Here is an 18,280-nt window from a genome sequence, read left to right as displayed (position 1 = left end):
GCTTTGTTGTTTCACACATAAAGCCAACTCATCTGTAAAAAATCAAAATCATTTAGTAATCAGGCTGGTTTTCCTATTGTGTAAGTAATAGTTGTGATCTGAGACCCACCTCTTCCAATAGCACCTATCTCTGTCTTGCCCAGCCTGCAATGGTTGTCCTAGCAGGTCTTCTACTCTCTCTGTACTGTTCATAGCCTCTACTAGGAAGTCTCTGCAGATAGTATGCAGATCATTTTTCTGATCTGAAGATGCTGTTGTAAGAGAAAAGGTTGCCTTATGGCTTATTTCTAAAGAACAGGAACTTTAAAAGACTTGCATAGTCTGTGGTTTGACCTGAAAAAATGTGACTTACAGAGCACCACAATGAAGGCTGGAAGTTGTAAACCTAGGTGAAACTGTTCAAACTTGAATAAAATCTGTGGTGTGCACAGCTGAAGAGCTGACTCTGGGCTATGAAGGTAAATGTACTTTCTTCTCAGATTCCCCCAATTCCTCTTCTGAAATAAGATCCTTGTAGCTCTTTTACTTTCTCACCCTAATTTTTTTCCCCCTTTTACTTATGAGTTTTCAACCTTGCCAGAAACATCATAGCTCTCCAGGTGTTCAAAGAAGCAAAGACAAATAGATTTTTGTTTGCTAAAAACCAGATCTTTATGGTGCAGTTAAAACCTTACTGCTCTGTACCCCAGGGACACTCTTTGCAGTCAGAGGGCCACTGTCCATGGATGGTGAAGTAGATGGACAAAGACAGCACTAAGGAAAAAAAATAAAGGAAATGGGCAGGATTGGCAAACTATGCTTTGATTCATCCTTGTGTTCTGTTACATGCTTTAAAGTTGGTATGAACACAAAAATAACCCTAGAAATTATGTTGCCTTTTTTGCTTTTACAATTCACCAGAATCTGGCAATACTCTGTAATGACTATATTTCAGGTATAATGTTTCTAATAACACACATTCAAGGGGGGGGTTTGTATGTGTTGATGCTGTGGCTCCATCTGACAGCATGTATTAGAAGAGTATTTGCCATAAGTATCTCGTGTTTTTTACTCATTTGGAGGTCAAACTGCAGGGCAGGGTTTCATCTCTGGTTTCTGTCATGGCATCTACTGAAGTATGAGCTCTGATCCTTAAGTTTCTTCTTCTCTCTGTGAGGATATAAATGTTTACATTTGTATGTATTTTTAAGTTAAACATGTAACACCTTATTTTCTCCCAGGGTTTTCATCTTGAGCTGTGACAAGGGGCTAGTTCCAAGGAGCAGTTTCCTGTAATATTTTATCAGTAAGGGAAGTTTTAGGGCCACAAACAATCGGGTATGGTATAGTCAGTCAATACAATAATGATTTTTTGTAAAGGATTAAATATAAAGAACTTGTTAAGCCCTATTTAATCTTTGGTCACAAATTATAAAAACTGTATCAGTTCTGTTTGGGTTTTGTTTGGGTAGTTTTTGGTTGGATTTTTCTGTTCTTTTTTTTTTTTTTTTTTTTTAAGTGACAGTAGTATTCCCAGTTCTAAAGATATATTCAGAATAAGCAAGAGTCCAAAGAGGCTCCAGAATCTCTGCTGGCTTCCCCTTGGATGTTATTTTCTGATGCTCTCTGTCTTGCAGGACAGGAAAGACATTAAGATACAGAATGACTAGGTTGGAAGAGACCTTCAAGATCATGGAGTCCAACCCATGCCCCAACACCTCAACTAAACCATGGCATTGAATGCCATATACAGTCTTTTTAAAATACATCCAGGGATGGTGACTCCACCACCTCCCTGGGCAAGCCATTCCAGAACTTTATGGCTCTCCGCAAAAAACTTTATCCATATATCCAACCTATACCTCCCCTGATGCAGCTTGAGATTCTGTCCTCTGGTTCTGTCAGTTGCTGCCTGGAGAAAGAGACCAACCCCCACCTGACTACAACCACCTTTCAGGAAGCTGTAGCCTAAGTGTTTCTTCCCAAGGATGCAAACTACATTCCTCTAAGCGAGCTAGTTGATAACAAATAGCACTTCAGAAAGGAGTTTCTGCAGGTGATTCTGAACAACTGCAAACTACCTGATCTTTGCCACCCTGAGCTTTTCCTGCACTAAATGTCCTCTTTGTGTTCGTACCTCTTGTTCTCTCCAGAAGCAGCAATAATTGCAGTGTGCTTACATGACTTTCAGCACTGGCTTTTGTGCTTTGGCACCAAGGTCTATGGCAACTGAGAGCCCATCTCCTTTAAAGCTCAGCCCATTTCGCCCACTATAAATACCAGCTGCGTATTATTTCCTTTTCAGATTTTCCCCACGTATTTTTGTACTTTGTTTTGTTGGTTTTTATGTTTCAGTAACTGCCCAAATACTTTTCTATGTCCAAAATCTCTTGCACCTTTTTTTCATAGCAGTTCATAAAAGGAAATAAGATTTTTAGGTCATTTTTCTGCATACTGATTTGCATTTGAAGACACATTAGGCAAAAATTTGTTTATAAAGTAACTGTTATTTTGTGATATGGATACCATCAAAGATTAGTTCCATAAGAGAAAAAGCAGTTTATTGATTAATGAAATAATTTATATCTCTTGAAGGGTTTTCTTAGTAATATTGTATTTTATCTGAAACAGAGAAATATTGTTTTTCATGCACCCCTTTCAAAAACAAGCCTTAACATGTTTTTTTTTTTTTTTAAGCTCCTATTTTGTTAGACTACAGTATCTTCACTGAAGTCTAGTAAGTTGAGCTTTTTGGTGTCTAGAGAGACATTTATGGCAGTTTTTCTTCATAAAGTGTGAGCTAGAAATATCTAGTCTAGTATAAATGCTGAAAGTAGTCTGGTTGTAGCAGTAGATGGTATAGACCTCTACACAGGCTTATAAATGATAGTCAAAAGATTGTTTTGGGGTTTTCTTAAGATAAAGCCTTTTAAGGCGGGCTATGATATAAATTTTTCCAAGGAAGGTAAAGTAGGTCTTTTGCTGATAGGAGCTCTTGATTTTTCTAATAATGTTTCAATTTTATGCTAATTGTATAAACTTGCCTTTGTATAAAGCTGCTGACATTCAGGTTTCATGGTTCGCTACATGTCTCTTGAAACCTATTGCTTCTCTTTCTTCATTTTACCATGAAAATTTGTTTTGAATATTTTAACCCATTTTTATTTAATATAAATATTTGACTTACTGAAAAGAAAATCTGGAATACCTTTTCTCTCTTTTTGGCAAAGTAACATTTTTAGTAATGAAATGTTTGTTCCTTTTAAAAAACCTTTGATGTCCAATTTTTTCTTTCTTTTTGTTTCAAGAAGAAAATATTTGAATTTTAAGATGATAACTTTATGCTGATTTTGTATGTTATTTCTCCTGATACTAAGTTCTATTTATCTTCTGCCTGAGAAAGGAAAGGGAAAACTGACTGAAGCTGTTCTTAAACAGGTAAGTGCCACATTCAGTTTATATTGTTTGATTGAGGTGCATCCTTCCAAGTCTAAGTGAATGTGATTTTGGCACTCCTGACATATATTAGAGGTCTTTTATTCTATAAAACAGATACATGTGAGTATATGTTTTAGTTGTTCAAATACTGCTGCCATTTGCCATATTATCTAAACATTTCCTCTTTAAGGCTTTTGTTCCCATTTGCATTTTCTCCTCAAAGGAAAAATAGCTCATTGTCGTAAACTGTTATATTCACAAGAAGTAAAACAGAGTTGGAATGCCTTCATATTCAGTAACAGAGCAATGTTTGTGGTATTACCAGAACTGACATTGTCTAGACAGTAAAAAAAAGGAGAAGGTTCTCTTATTCTTGAAAATCTTCCTTTCAAGCTCCAGTCTGCATGTCTCATTGTTTCAGAAACAAGTATCCTTAAACGTCTTTCCTGTAAGAATGGAAGGAAGCAGTCCACTCCTTGCCTCAGGGATGCAGCACTGTGTAACCAAGGCTTGTTAGGGCTTTCTTTCCTGCATGGCCTCTGATCCATGTGGCTGAAGCTTCCTGCAGTGTGGGCCACAAGGCCTCCTGCACCAGGGACATGAGCTGGACCAGCAGCCTTTGAGGGGTTCTTAGTTTGATACCAACTGCATGAATTCTGTGACCAGGATTTAGAAATTTCCAATTAGATAATCAATCCCAGGTTAGGTATTGTGCTGATCTCATGGCTCAGGTTAAAAAAAAAACCCCTGATTTAGAACGGGGAAGAAAACTAAGGTTTAACGAATGCTAATTATTCTTCTATGGTTTGTTGTCTTCTGTATCTCCACCTCTGTTATGTAGGATGAGTTATGTGACTGCTCAGTTTCGTAAACACGGTGAGGGTGTAGCTGGATTCTTGAAAGGGACAGCAGATCTGACAAACATAGCAAGAATTTAGCAGCCATCTGTGAAGGCATTTTGTTCATAGTGACTTTTGTATATGCACACAAGATGCATCACATCAGGGCAAAATCTTTTGAGCTCCACTGATAAAACAAAACCATCTCTGTATTCCTTGCTTAGATCTCCTTCATTAAGATGCTGTGGCAAATGCTGTTGGCAACTTCAGCCATCTACAGCCTGACAGGAATAAACTATTTTAGTCCTGTGTTGCAGCTGCTGCAGTATGTTATGAAGTGTACTGTTGTTGCCCTTAGCCTTAAAGGGGCTATGGGAAAGAGGGGGAGGAACTCTATATCAGTGAGTGTAGTGAGAGGACAAGAGGTAGTCTAGGAGAAACTGATGTAGCAGAAGGTGTCCCTGACCATGGCAAGAGGTTAGAGCTGGATGATCTTTAAGATTCATTCCCATCTAAACCATTCTATGATTAAAGTTTTTAAATTTATGCTTCAAGCCCTAGCACAGTTTGAAAGAAAGTGGTCTTTGTCAGAGCATAGCCTGGCTATGGACTCAGAGACCAAAAGAAACTCAAGTCATGTATGTGTTCGGAAAGATGCTCAATTTGGTTCATGAAGACAGGAAGACACTGATATAGAAAAGACATAGTTATAAACATCAAAGCAAAATCATGGCTGTGAGAAACTTGCAGTGCTTTGAATATGGGAATACCCAGAATATATCTGGTTGTCATGCACAAGAGAACTAAACACATTGCTAGTCATGGATGATCTGAGGAACAAATGAATCCAAAATAGCCAAATGTCCCCCTAATGAGTTGGGTGTTTGAAAAGATGTCTAGGAAACCATAGTTCTTATTTACTTTTGAAAACTTTAAAATTCTCCTTTAAAAAACAATTTTCAGCATCGCACTATATTTCCTGCTTTAGGATCTTGTGGTTTATCTCTTCATCTGTTTAGGAGCAGATGACACTCTGTATCTTTGTGCTCCATGATGCCCATGGGTCAGCTCATGAGGTTCCCTGCTCAGACCAGAGAGCTTTTTTTCAGATCATGACACAGAGATACATGGCTGTTCTTGTGCACTTTGTTGGTGAAAAGAAGTTGGTTTCCTGAGTTTGGCTTCCAGAGGAGGGCTGTTAGTATCATTTCCCTTGCAGTGTGTAATACAGTGGTGGAAAGAACAGTGTAATGATAGGCAAGTCTAGATATTTGTTGGGGTGGAGAAAGCAGAGAGTTGAGGAGTTGCTGATAATTGATATTGTGGTCCAGCTGAGAAGAAAACGAAAGCAGTTAAAATTATTACATTATTCAACTTGCAAGGAGTGATAATTTGTTTCACAAATTAATCAGTTGATTCATATTTGGACTTTCTTTTAGTTGAAGGTCAAGAGTAAAACTGTAGTTGGGGGTTTTCTCCATACTACAGATGGCAATAGTTTTTCCTCCTATTCTGTACTAATTATTTGCTTCCTTTTCACTTCTGCCTTTCTCCATTTGCATGCAAAATAAAAGCATATATAACAGAAAGGCACTTAGTAAGACTAAATAATTCAAGTTCTCTTTTATTTTTTCCCTTAAAGGATATCTTATGAATAAAAATATACATATTTATATGTGGGTTTGTTGCTAATGCTGGGATCTGGGGAGGCAGATCTACACTTTAATTCTTATCAAGAACATTCACAACTTTTTATAACATTCACAACTTTGTATTTTTATAATATTTTCCTCTTATTATCCAAAGAAAAAAAGAAAGTGCAGCTTTCTAATGTAGAATTATAATGTTCTTGATTGTCTAAATTTTACTGCATTGCAAAATTAAAAAAAAAAAAGATAAATACAAGGCAAAATGGCAAACTGGTATGTATGTGAAATACAAACCACACAGCTGGAACACTTCCTTTTCCTGCCAGTGTAATTTAAGAAAAGCCGTTAAGTCAAACAATACAGCATTTTCCATTTGAACACATAAAATTTGAGTTCATAAAACAAGCTAGTGTAACTCTTCCTGCCTTCGGAATACTAGCTGTGAATAACTTCTCCACAGAATGTAAGAAACGTGGAAAGCAAGCGTCACTTGAGAAAAATAGCTCATGCATTTGTCATTCCCACATCCATTTTTGTGACTCATTTATTTTTATGCTGCTGTTTTCCTAAGTGCCTGGAGTGCTATCAGAAAGCTTAAACAAATGACAGCAAATCCTCTTGCCTTTTTTTTTTCCAGGAGTGGAGTGGGGAATTGGAGTGACGTCTTGTTTGTCCTTATGGAGCCAGATTTTCACTTACAGGGATTGTTATTGCCAGGTTTAAAAATCTCAGTTATTATTTTTTGCTATTCTTATCATTGCTTTACCTTTCTTTCCCCAATTGCTGTTCCATTTTGTTGCCTTGTCTCCTTCTTCTGCATCTGGGTAATAGGAAAAGTCAATTAGACTTGCCCTTGCTGTCAGCAGAAAGCACTAGACAGAAAGCCAGCAAAGGAATTCACCACAGCTTTGACGTTAAGCACCCCCAGCTATGTCTGGTGCTATGAAGTCAGAGAGGAGAACATGTTGAGAGAGAGATTAACTGCAGACCTTCCCCTGCAGCCTTCTAATGTAAAATCTGCTTGCCAAGATTTAAAAGAAACTAAAACTACACAGTGATATCAGATGTCAAGTAGGGATCAAAAGCACAAATGTGTATTGATGAGTTCTTGCATTGCTACTGACTACGTTGCATCTCATTTGTTGCCAAACCCTAATGACTGGGATGGTTTGTTATGCTTCAGCCTGCACTGAATTAAGTGCAGTGGCAAACTTCAGTACTTCAAAACCAGATAAGAAAGTTGAACATATCAGTTGTTCATATCTCACATCTCAGAAAGGCAGTAAAGTTTATAGATCTGCAAAGGGCATTTCTACCTTAATTATATATTTTAGTATAGGTGGTCCCCAGTTCTAGTTAGTATTTGCTGATATATGTGCTGGGGAGAATCTTTCTAAAGGTAAAAAATACTACAGAAGTCTATAATTACTTTCTTCCTGCTTATTAGTAAAAACTAATTGTGTGTTCACATCTGTGCTTTGTGTGCCAAATATCTATTTTACCCTTCCCTCCACATGCATCCTGTTAGCATGGGTTCCTTTAGAAGACTACCATGTAATGGCACACTGGGAACAGCTGTGACCTGTGGTTTAGATGAACACTGCAGAAAGGTAGAGAAAGGTTCCCTTAGCCTCTTTCTGTGAATATTCTGTGAGGCAACGTGATTATGGGGAATGAACTGTCTTTTTATAATTAAAGCAGACCTCCACTGCTCTATTAGGGTACAGAATGTACAAAATTATTTTTGGTTTGTATAAAGGTTCAAAGAGGGCTTTCCATATTTTGAGCAAAGGCAGTGATTGTTTAGTGATGCAAATAGGGAGATTATAAACTGAGATTTCTAGTCCTGGTTTGTGATCTTGAAACACCAGAATCTCTTCTAATTTCTTTCCGTAGTTCTACATATGGACTGACACCCTTGAAACTTCCAAAATTTAGCTCATATTTTTTTAACAAGATAAAATGTGCCTGGTGCTGTCTTTGGATACAGCCAATGCAGATTCGTTGGATGACTTGAACAAACTACAGGTAGCATAAATATAATTTATGTCTTCCTGGATACAGAACCAGGAAGGATATGTTTCGGGCTGCGCAGCTGAAATTAGCACAGCTGAAAAACTGACCAAAGCTTTATTGCTACATTTTTGCAGAGGCTGTGTGAGCAGGAGCATGCAGCACACTGAGCCTCAGCTGTTCTGTTCCCCCAGCATTCTGGTGCTGGGGGAACTTGGCATCACGAAAACGATACTGCCAGAAAAAGCAGATGTTTACAATCTCTGACATAGCAGCAACAACCCATTGATTTCCAGAGGCTTAACTTTGTACAAAGGTCTCCTCCCTGCTCTGCAAGCCATTTTCCACATTAGCTTCCTGGCCCACTTTCTGAAGACAGCACTGAGAAGGAGGTAGAAGAATCTCTTCTTTACTGTCTTATGCACAGCTGAACATATTTTGAAACACCTTCAGGTTTCACAGCATATTTCTCTGCAGCATTAATTCTACTCACTGGCCTTAGTCTTCACAACTTAAGACTGGCTAATGAGAAGGAAAATAAAGATTTGCTTATCTATTTGTCTTAGAGTAATGAATTTTCTGCTTCAGAAGTAATGCTGGGTAGGAGAAGATGCATTAAGAGGGTGAAGCAATGGACAAATAGGCATCTGACCCAACAAGTTCTGTTCTCACCCAGCGCTTTTGCAGTGAACTTTTTAAACTCAACACAATGGGATTTAAGAAAAACATCAACTCAGCACACCAGTTTTGGCAACAGTTGAATGTCAAGTTTATGCTGTTCTTGCACATGCCTGTTTGCCTTTATTTACAAATAATAATTTATATAACTTTAAATTTTTTATACTACTCTTTAAGTTTCTTGTAAGTTTCCAAGTATGTTTAATTACCAGTGTAATTCACAGTATAATATATATATAGAGTCTTCTCCTCTGTGCTCAGTATGTCTTCAGTGAAGCATTTGTACAGTGATATAAAGAATTTTAAAGCATAAAAGATGAGGTTGATACATACAACTAATTTGCTATATAAACAAAATATAATATTGTTTAACTAGATTAAGTTTACATCGCTTAAGTTTTTACATCCTTTTTCAAGTGTTCTAGTTTATCAAATGGGAAGGTAAAAAACAACACTTGATCACATGATCAAATTCTCAGGAATCTGACTTGCAGATCCTTCATTATTTCAACAACATTAATTTTGTGTGGAGCTATTTTAGAGCTCAGAAACATTCCTTAGTAGAGAATGAAAAAGTGGAAGAAAATAATTAACTATACTAACTATACATCCTCAGAGGTATGCTCCTTCAGAGGCTTAAGTTGGACTTTTTTTTTTTTTTTTTTTTTTTGCTGAGAGGAGGATGCATTTTTATGTTGCCTTGAGTGCTTTACTGATTGTGTTTTTGAGCTTGTTTTCAAAAAGAAAATATCATTCATTTATGCTGCCATCCTCAAACATTGTTTTGGAAATGTCTGAGAAATGCCCACTTTTGCTGGAAAAGTCAAGAGGAGTAGCCATGAACTGATACCTGGTCTCCTCCAAACTGTGCAGGAAAGGTTGCAGTTCTTTTTCCATAGAAAGGTACTTTCTGAAAACAAAAACCCACCACAACTTATTTCCCAACCTCAATCACTGTATTGGTGATCCAACATGGCAATATTGATGCTAGATTTAGTTACTTTCTTTGTTAGATGCAATTGTCTACACCTTATGTTAAAATACAAGCAATCAATGACCTGCTCAGTTATTTCCATTTCTTTACAAAGTCTGGGCAAAGAGGAACTGGGAGTTCCAGCAGGCACATTGAATGAGCAATAGGAGCTATAGGAAGCACAACTCCATAGTTCACGTTAAGGGATTTCCTGCCTGAGATTTTTCAGCTAATTTCAGCTGCAGAACTGTGTGGTAAAGGAAAGTGGTCTTTTGGGTAGGGCACATGCACTCTGCCAGAGAGAACTTACAAACAATTTGAAACTTTATACAAAGCACATTCTCCACCCTCAGATAGAGGAAACAGTCAGCAAAGTGCACAGAACAAAGATGCTTATGACTCATGAAACAGATGAATGGGATTTTACTGGCATGCCTAGTTTGAGTTGAATATGAAGGATAAAAAATGCCTCAGACCATCCCTGGTGAATTAAGCAAATACTGGATTCAGCTGTGATTATGCTTGCCATTCATATTTGGAAGTTGATTTCTTTTGGAATTTGTCATATCTGTTGTTTTTCTTCATAAAATCTTCTTTTGTGTAGCCAGTAACTGTGGGTCAAAAAGAAGGCATGCACACATACAAAAGCTGTGGGTTGTATTTTAATAGGGATCCCTACTGCTTATCATTGCTGGTTTATGTAATTGTCTGGAAAAGGTCAGCATAGTTTGTGCTGTGAGCGACTGAAGCTGAAAATTTCTGTGCTTCTTATTTTTTTTTCCCCACACTGGACTTGTAATATTTTGACTAAATGCAGCATGATAAAGGAACTGCAGGGAAAAAAATACCGAATTCCAGCCTTAGGCTCTTGCACCTTTCTTCTTAAATTGTTGCGAATCTTACTAACAAAGCTAGTCCCAAATAACAGTTGGTCACGAAATATTTAATTTAAAGACCAAACATTTTCAGATCTTTAGCTCAAAGGCAAGTCCCACAGTGCTTGGATGGATTATTTCTGTATCTCTTTTATAAATTCTGTGCTAGAATAGCTATAATTTTGATTTTGTTTTCTCTGGTACATACTCAAGCAGTCACATTCAGTGTGATTTTTCATGTTGGTTATACTTCACTAATTATGTCTATAAGCTTTGCATATAATTTAAAATGTTTTCTTTGCTTTTAACGTTGTGCTGTTCAAAGTAGCTGACTGGTTGCTTAAATAGATCTCAGATGAGGATAGGGCTGAGGGAGTGTTCCTGCTCTTGGCTGAGTGAAGTTAGCCTCTGCTGTCTAGAGGAAAATCAGGAAGAAGAATTCAACATCAGCTTTTATTTGGATTTCAGAGCTCTAGAAGAAGGCTCTAAGAGATTTGGGCATGGTGCTTGGTCTTTGAGATTCTGGGGAAGGAACCAGAACCTTGTGTTGTATTGAGAAGAAAAGCTGACATGTCACCTGCAAAGCCAAGACAAACTTTTGTTCTTCTTTAGAAATTGGGAAGCTGAAGACATCACTGGCAGTGGTGCTATGTTATGGAGCTGCAATCTGAGAAAACTTAGAGCAAAAGGATGAATATAAAAATAGTCCAGGGAAGACACTGGCAGAGAACATTGTGTTTCTTCAGCATTTTTTTTTTCTTTACTATTAAATATGTAATGGATGGAGTGCAAAAGATTTTATTCCAGTGTTCCTGAGAAAAGCAGTATTAATTTCTTCAAATGAGAAGGCTATACGTTGTTACTCCTGCTGTCTGTCTTTGGGAAAGCAGGCAGATAGAGAGATATGCACAACAGAAAGATAGCTAAATTGTCTTGGAAACAAGCACTTTCTTCTCAAACACATGAAAAAATTCCAACAGTTGCACAAGTTGCGTTTCTACCAGGGGAACCTGGGAGTGATTCCCACCCCTTGGCTTCAGATGTACCTCTCTGCACCATTTACTGTACTGAGTAAGGTGAAGACCCAGATACACATCTCTCCTGAAAAGTTAAGCATTGGAAATAGTTGCAGGGTTTTTCAGGAGATCCCATAATCAGGGTGACTGGGAATCACAATATGTTATGGTCCTGCTGTGGAGTATGTCTGTCCTTTGAGGTAAATATAGTACAGATGCTCAGAAATTGAAGGTGTGTTTATTACATAAGGAGTTCATCTACCTAGGTAAAGAGAAAATAGTATCTAGGAGACTTGCTTTGTAATTGCAGAAGCAGTAATAAGGAGTGCCTTTTGACATACCTGATGTCACTTTCATAAAATATTTAAAGAAACGTGTAAGTAATGAGCTGTAACCAAAATAAGTTTTACTTCTGAAAGCAGTACTCTGTTAGTGAAGAAACCTGCCAGATTTACTCAGAGCAGCAGAAGCTGCAAGACAGCTGTCCCATCAGAATTAAAATAGAAGTGAAGTCTTTGTTTCAGTAGGGTCTATGTACTTGTTTGTCTTCAGTTTCCTCTTTGTAGCTTTGTTTTGCCCCCAGTTGGACACAATAAACTAAGTTAATTATTAATATTTGAATTTTATTTCATAATGAGTATGGCTTCCCAGGAACAGGACACCTGTGTGTGCATTAATGTCATTTAGAGAATAAATAAACCTAAAATAGGGTAGGCAATCATACTTTCCCTTTACCTCATCTTAGATTTTTCTTACCAGTATCAGGCATTTGCATGTATGAGGGTACAGAGGTGCAATGGCCAGATAAAATTCTGTAACAACCCCTTCTGCGCTGGTGAAGAGGAATATCCTTCAGCAGATGTTAGTCAGGAGTGCTGTAGATAACAGAGCTGCAGAGATACTCACTCACCTGACATAGGTGTCAGTTCTCCTACCAAAGCCAGAACATGCAAGAAAACACAGAAAGCTAAAATCTCAGTGTGGGCAGGAGAGTGCAATCTCGACTTTGACCTAACAGGACACTTTTCTTGGGAAAGGGAAAGAAAAAAGAGGGCAAATGACCTAGAGTTACAGGAAGAAGGTTGGCTCCTGTAGCCCTACAATGCCAGGGACAGTCATGCACTGAAATGCACTGAAATGTGAAGAGTCCTGCAGGGTTGGTAGCCAGTGCTGTTGGTGATATCTTTCTATTGCCTCCTGAGCTTGTCTGAGTAAGTTTGTGTCCCAGAGGAGAAGCCGGAAGAAGATGTAGGCATAGAATTTAATTCTCTGTGCATGAGGGAACAAGGCTGGAATATGCATAAGAAACAGGGAGGATCTGAAATTAGTCATGACACAAAAAGGCTTTTATGTGATATAACCAGCTCCTCTGTGATTGCTTAGACAGCAGTTCAGCTGTCCTAAAACTGCCTGCTGGGGACCAAATGCTGACTTTTGTCAAAAGATCAAATGCTAAATAACAAAAATCAATGTCAGATACATTACCCTCTGGAAGTGACTGAGAGTATGGCAAGACAAAATTTCAGAAAAGGGCAGTCTTTTCTAAGTCAAACTGGAAGTAACACAAGGGTGTGAGTGGCAAGTGTTAGTCATCGGTATTTTCTGTGCTCCTACACTGGCAGATCCCAGCTGCCTGCTTAGGCCAGATGCAGTTGTGCAGGGCAGTGTACAGCCCCCAGCTGCATCTGTGGAGGGGTCTGAAATTTCTGGCTGAACAAAGATTGAACTTTCTTCCCTTCCTCCAGAGAGCTTCACTCAGCAATAGAGCAGCTGTGGGGTATATGTTCTACTGACAGGGTGGAGGAGCTGACTTCTCATGGGAGTTCTGCATACTCTGGATTTGGTAAAATACTTCAGAGCAAAACCTCAAAACCTCAGTGAAGACTGACTGTTTTCCAAGTCTTAGCCTGTACTGACTAAATGTCTGCTGAATGGCACGATACCAAGAACTACTGTTTATCTTATCATCCCCTCAGAAGGATATTTGCTCCATTGTGAAACTATGAGACTTTAAATTTCTATCAGTTAAGTCTTTGACAGTCTTTTAATCAGCAGAAACCTGGAGTACTACACTGGTTGACTGGATTCTGACTTATCAACAATGAGAAAACACTGCTAATCTTTTCATAGGTTGCAGTTTATTTATTCATAGAGACTAAAAAAACAGATAACAGGAATTCATGGGCCATCCATTTAAGACTGCATACTCAACAAACTCAGAATAAATAAGTCTATCCCAGAAAGTTAGCCAAGGTACAGGTACTATTTCTTTCTCTTCTGCAGTATTTATGTATGTCAAAACTCTAATTGCTACATCACCTGTGGTTTGTGAAGAATCTTTACTATTTAAATCTCTAGCCCTGCTGCAATAGATGGTCTCTGAAGAGAGATGAAGATCAGCACAGCTGCAGCCCAGAGGCTTCCTATTTTCATTGTTCCCAGACATCATCCAGATAACAAAATGAATTTATTACTACCTGATAGCATAGAAAAATCATAGGTAGTTTGACTTTGTTGTTTGTTTGGGTTTTTTTCATCATAGATACTGGGTTCAGAAGAAAATCAAAGCATCTCTGTCTAGGTGTGGACTTGCAAAGAGAGGAAGGGGATCTGTTGCCCAGTGGACTTTTTATTGGATGTTCCAGCCTTTCTTCTCTCAAATTGGAGCTAAGCTAGTTTTGTGTTTCTGGGAGGAGCATGCAGCACACTGAGCTGAATACAAAAATACTGCTCTTAGATAATAGGATATTAAGTATCAGCCTAGGTTCTTGGAAGCACTTGCAAGCCAAAAACTTGCTGCTTGGGGCAGGGTTAGGCAGTAGCAAACTATTTCCACTGTAGTTGAACTGGTCAGATCCTTTCAGCTCATGGAAAATCATAACATTTAAACCTTATTCCTGGGCCTCCAGCATGCATGGCTTTCTGGTGGATTGATACTGTCAAGGCTAGTGAAACACAGTACTAAAAATATGTTTTAAAGCTACAACGACAGACAGGGTTTTAGCAGATTTTTAGTACTAACAGCACAGAGTCCAAGCTTTTCTAGTCCCCTTTTCAATGTAATGTTTTGTAAATGTTATTCATAGAAATGGAGTACTAAACATGGGCCTATTTAAATCTCTGGCTTTATCTGGTCCTAGCCTCTGGAATCCTGAAATATTTGTCTGTTATATTTGTACAAATCGGGCAAATCCAAGTCAAACATCCTAGGACCTGTTATTCTTTTCACCTCATGTAAATGTAATTAAGGAAAAAGCTAAAAGAATAGTTACACTGAATTCTAAAAACGTTCTGCCGAGTAAGCATGCCCATCTGTCTTCTGTTTGCATGCTATGACTCACAGATGTCCGGAAATCATCCTGCTTCCTGCCTGCCCTGAAAAAGAAGTTTTTACAATTAGAGTGTAGCTACCTTCTTTTAGAGTTAATTTTGATTCCTGTGCAGAAAATTCATTCTAGCGAAAATAAAATGGATGTAATTTGCTAACTAGTTAAGGAAGGAAGCAAAGTCAAAAAGTATGCTTACTTTCTTATCTTTTATCTTTTTCTGTCCATTGCCTCTGTGATGCTTTCAGAATCATTCAGGAGTAGTAAGACACGATATATCTGCTGTTCCTCATTGTCTGTCACCACCAGGATACAGGTGAGGGAGCTGGTGAAAGAGCTCACTGAGCCACTTTCCATCATTTACCAGCAGTCTTGACACACTAGGGAGGTCCCAGTTGACTGGACCTTAGCAAGTGTGAAGGACAAGTGTGCAGGAAGACCCATCTACAAAAAGGGTCAGAAGCAGGATTTAGGAAGTTACAGACCTATCAGCCACACCTCAACGATGGGAAAGGTCATGGAGCAGATAATTTTGAGTGCCATTGTGAGCGCATACAGGACAACCAGGGATCAGGCCCAGCCAGAATGGGTTTAGGAAAGGCATGTTCTGGTTGACCAACCTGATCTCCTTCTATGACAGAGTGACTTAGTGGATGAAGGAAATGCTGTAGATGTTGTCTGCCTGGAATTTAGTAAAACTTTTCACATAATTTCCCACATGATTCTCCTGGGGAAACTAGTGGTGCCTGGCTTGGACACGTGCACTGTTCACTTCATAAAAACTGGCTGGATGGCTGGGCCCAGAGAGTGGTGGTGACTGGAGTTCCATCAGGCTGGCCGACGGTCACTGGTGCTGCTCCCCACGGCTCAGTGCTGGGGCCAGTCCTGTTTCATATCTTCGACAGTGATCTGAATGAGGGGATCAAGTGTGCCCTCAGTTTGCAGACGACACCAAGTTGGGCTGGAGTGTTGGATCTACAAGAGTATATGAAGGCTCTGCAGAGGGATCTGAGTTGATGGGTGGTGTGAGGTTCAACAAGGCAAAGTGCTGGGTCTTTCACCTGGGTCACAACAAGCACAAGCAGTGCTACAGGCTGGGGGCAGAGTAGCTGGAAAGCTGCCCAGCAGAAAAGAAGCTGTGTGTTTGTGTTGACAACTGGCTGGACATGAGCCAGCAGTGTGCCTAGATGACCAAGAAGGCCAGTGACATCCTTCCTGGCTTGTATCAGCAATTAGAATGTGTTCCCAAAACACAAGAGAAAACATTTTATAAATATTTACTACAAGTGCATTGTTAGCACTTGATTAATATCACTGAAAAGAGACAAACTTTGTTCTGTTTAATGTTGTGGTCCTTTTTCATTTACTCTACTTTGTTTCCGGAATGCAGAAGGACACACAAAAAGAGTTTAAGCAGTTTAGAGGACAAGGTTATCCTTGCAGCTAGAATAACTGCTCTGTTTTTCAGTAAAATGATAATGCATGAACATTCCCACTAGATGAGTGGAAAATTAGGAAGGTGTCATTGTGCAAAACTTTCCATACAGATAGATTGAATGTGTCAAGAAAAACAACCTACCATTTGATGATGGTTTTCAAAGAGATCACTGCATTCACCTTGCTGGATTTGTATTGGAAGAGCCAGATGAAGTTGATGCTGTTACACATGCTAAATATGAAAAATTTATTGGAAGGTTCAGAGAAGTAGCATTTCCAGCCACAGACTTGCTACTGAAGTACCAGCTAAGTCAGTTTTGTATACTCTCCATGCTGAAGCTCAGCAATGCAGAGTGTAATACATGAAGGAAATGTTAGAGTTGATGTCTCAGATACACATTCGTTTGCAAACAGTCCATAAGCTAAGGACTGTTTTGTTTAGCCATAGACGTAAGGTTTTTGTGGCCAACTGCAATAAGCATTTAAACTAACACAGCAAGGACATAAGTAATTATTAGTGCAAGCAGCTGTGTGAAACAATTTGGGTAGCTTTTCAGATAAGGAGAACTGCTAGTGAGAATGCTGATGGAAACTGACATTTGTTCTCAGCTTGTGACCTTTCCTTCTGTGATGTTATTTAGTTGAACTTGAGAATTTGAAATAACATCCTTCATTTTGAATAAGAGAAGGGGTAAAATACATCCATTAAAGATGATCAGCAAATGCAAAATAATCTTCACAGCTTTGTGATTACTGCTTCCCCCTCCCTGCAAGCCATCCATTCCTGAGGTTTGTGGTTCTGATGCTTTTAATAAATACCTACTGTGTTCCTTTAACTCTGTCTAGTCTCTGTTCCAGATCAGTCTCTCTAGGCATCAGTTCTGGCAGAGTGATTATATTAGTGTGCCCTTGACACTCAGTTGTTTTACAAATAGGACTAGTTTTGTAATAGCCTAGGATTTCCATAAAAAGAGGGTAAAAACAACTTCAATTAATGTATTCTATTCTCTCAGAGTATTGTGTAGCAGCTTGACTTTTGGTACCTATGGACCATGGTACCTATGGATTCTGAGCTCCAAATCTATGGTAATTGGATTTATTGTTCTCTCTCCTGCAGGATTTCTTTGCTGTGCAGTCAGTATATTGAACATATTGTAACAGCTTTTAATGAAGGAAAACTTTTTTAAAAAACTGTCTATTAATAAGATTTCATTTCCACTGTCTTCCAAAAGTACATTACAGTCTCAAGCATGCTTCGTAGAGGCATTTGCATTCAAGAACAATTCTCCACACTTTTATCTTAAAAAAAGATTTTGAGTCTTGCTGGTAAAATACATGAAATCTGACTAATAAAAGGCAAATAGACTACTCTCTTTAGTCCTGCAGTGCTCAGAGCAGAAAGTAAATGCTGGAAAGAGCTGCTCTAAAACTAGTGGTACATGCTGGACTTATTGTTTACAGTTTCACTAGAGCTGAAAATATTGAATCAGATAATAAAACTCATTTCAAGAACAGCCTTATCAACACCTGGACTAAAGAACATAGCATTAAGTAGATGTATCATATCCCCTACCACGCACCAGCTACAAGCAAAACAGAAAAATACTATAGACTTTTAAAAACCACCTTAAAAACAATAAGTAAAAGATCTTTCAAAAATTAAGAACAACATCTAGCAAAAGCCACCTAGTTAGTTAACACCTGAAACTCTACCAATCGAATAAGCCCTGCCCAATCTGAGCCTTTACATATAGTAGATAGAAACAAAGTCCCAGTAGTACATGTCAAAAGTTTGTTAAAGAAAACAATGTAGATCAATTCTACCTCAAGTAGAATTGATTGACAAACCCATTTATAGGGTTGTCTTTGCTCAGAGACCAAGTTACACAGAATGGATAATGCAGAAAAATAGAAGAACACAATGTGTACCTCAAAGAGATCTGATTGTTAAGTGAAAACTATGTGTAAATATCACTGTTTACTGAATGTTACTGCCATTGTCTGTGTATAGCTGTATATTGGATGTATAATGTATGTGTTTGTAGAGTTAAAATATA

Source organism: Vidua chalybeata, chromosome 2 (assembly GCF_026979565.1).
Source record: "Vidua chalybeata isolate OUT-0048 chromosome 2, bVidCha1 merged haplotype, whole genome shotgun sequence".
Classification (NCBI taxonomy): domain Eukaryota; kingdom Metazoa; phylum Chordata; class Aves; order Passeriformes; family Viduidae; genus Vidua; species Vidua chalybeata.
The sequence above is the reverse complement of the archived record's forward strand: the minus strand, read 5'-3'. Positions refer to the sequence as shown.